At 42.1% G+C, this 2,300-nt stretch overlaps 1 protein-coding gene and 1 pseudogene across 1 annotated transcript in view; one reads left to right on the forward strand and one right to left on the reverse strand.

The window, feature by feature from the left end:
* Positions 1 to 2,300, reverse strand: part of BCR (breakpoint cluster region) — an 814,161-nt gene that overhangs the window by 622,387 nt on the left and 189,474 nt on the right. The window lies entirely within an intron of this gene.
* The window catches only part of LOC105546096, a 9,561-nt pseudogene continuing 7,646 nt past the window's right edge, over positions 386 to 2,300 (forward strand).

Here is a 2,300-nt window from a genome sequence, read left to right on the forward strand (position 1 = left end):
AGAATGCATGACTGTAGCAGAAATCGCCCAGTTTTTGAAGCTACCTTCTATTAAAGATCACCAGTGGCATATCCAGGCATCCTGTGCTCTAACTGGCGAGGGATTGTGCCAAAGACTTGAATGGATGATGTCACCACTTTAGATTAGATGATCTCTACTGACCTCATAGATTTTGTATAAATGAAGTGCTGGACTTTACCTGAAAGCTGCAAAAATTAATGGTTTAGATATATTTATAATAAACATTTAAACTTTTTCTGTAAGAAGAAATATTAAGACCACTTATTTGAACAGAAAGATGAAGAAGGAGGAGGGAGAAGAAAAAATGCCCCACCGACGGCCGCTGTCGGTTGTGCAGCGGCAGCAACTCTCCGCCTGGCGGAGGATGGACAGCCAGGACGGGAAGGTGGTGGTGTGCGGCAACAGCACCGGGTTTGTGAAGTGTGGATGTGCAGGCTCTAACTTTCCAGAACACATCTTCCCAGCTTTGGTTGGAAGACCTGTTTACCAGATCAACCACCAAAGTGGGAAACATTGAACAAGGATCTTACGGTTGGTGATGAGGCAAGCAAATTACGATCAGTGTTAGAAGTTAACTACCCTGTGGGAAATGGCATAGTACGAAATTGGGATGACATGAAACACCTGCAGGACTACACGCTTGGACCAGAGAAACTTAATATAGATACCAGAAATTGTAAAATCTTGCTCACAGAACCTCCTATAAACCCAACCAAATACACAGAGAAGATTATAGAGGTAATGATTGAGATTTAGCAGTTTTCCAGTGGGTATGCAGCCATCCAGATCGTTCTGACTTTGTACACGCCAAGTTTATTGACTGGGGTAGCCGTAGACTCTGGAGATGGTGTGACTCATATTTGCCCAGTATATGAAGGCTTTTCTCTCCCTCATCTTACCAGGAGACTGGATATTGCTGGGAGGGATATAACTAGAAGCAGGTTGCTTCTATTGCGAGGATACGCCTTCAACCACCCTGCTGATTTTGAAACGGTTCACATGATTAAAGAAAAACTGTGTTACTTGGGATATAATATTGAGCAAGAGCAGAAACTGGCCTTAGAAACCAAAGTATTAGTTGAATCTTATACACTCCCAGATGGACATATCTTCAAAATTGGGGGAGAGAGATTTGAAGCACCAGAAATTTTATTTCAGCCTTATTTGATCAATGTTGAAGGAGCTGGTGTTGCTGAATTGCTTTTTAACACAATTCAGGCAGCTGACACTGATACCAAATCTGAATCCTACAAATACATTGTGCTTTCTGGAGGGTCTGCTATGTATCCTGGCCTGCCTTCACGGTTGGAACGAGAACTTAAACAGCTTTACTTAGAAGGAGTTTTAAAGGGTGATGTGCAAAAACTTTCTAAATTTGAGATCAGCATTGGAGACCCACCCCGCAGAAAGCACATGGTATTCCTGGGTGGTGCAGTTCTAGCAGATACCGTGAAAGACAAAGACAACTTTTGGATGACCCAACAAGGGTACCAGGAAAAGGGTGCCCATGTGCTGGAGAAACTTGGTGTGACTGTTCGAAAAACTCCAAAGCTTGTTCCCATCATACCCGTAATGCTTTCTTTTTTTCTTTATTGCCAATCTTTGAACTCATTCAACTCTGGGACATGGAAGAGGCCTCTCTCTGCCTTTTGACTGGAAAGGTCAAGTTTTATTCTGGTGTCTTGGGGAAGCTTTGTTAAATTTTTGTTAATGTGGGTAAATCTGAGTTTAATTCAACTGCTTCCCTACATAGACAAGAGGGCTAAGGGTCTTGTCTGCTGCTTTGTTTCTTCTAAGTAGGCATTTAGATCATTCCTGTAGGCTTCCTATTTTCACTTTACTACTCTAAGGCTGCTAGTTGTAATCTTTAGCACACTAGGTGGTATGCCTTTATTAGTGTAAGAAAAAACTTTAACAGGAGCTTTTACATGTTACTGAGATGGGGGGTGGTTCGGGATGTGTGGGCAGCTGCTGAACCCTTTAGAGCATTTGCTCTGTAGTGTGGCGCTTTCAACTGTACTGATGCGGCTTTAATTACCTTAAAGCTTCTGCTGTGAACATCTTAGGGAAATGTTAGGTTCAAAATGAAAGTGTTTTGGGTAGTTTTTGTTGGGATGGGGGGGTAACAGTGGGTGGTCTTCTGAGTTTTATTTTTGAGGTTTTCTCTCTGGAGTACATAGAGGAACTTTATTTACAGTAGTTTGATTTGGCAGGTTTTCTTCTACTTGTGCTCTGCCTGGAGCTGTTTCCATATGATATAAAAAGCACAAGTGTAGTAT

The sequence above is a fragment of the Mandrillus leucophaeus genome, unplaced genomic scaffold, assembly GCF_000951045.1.
Source record: "Mandrillus leucophaeus isolate KB7577 unplaced genomic scaffold, Mleu.le_1.0 Scaffold349, whole genome shotgun sequence".
Classification (NCBI taxonomy): domain Eukaryota; kingdom Metazoa; phylum Chordata; class Mammalia; order Primates; family Cercopithecidae; genus Mandrillus; species Mandrillus leucophaeus.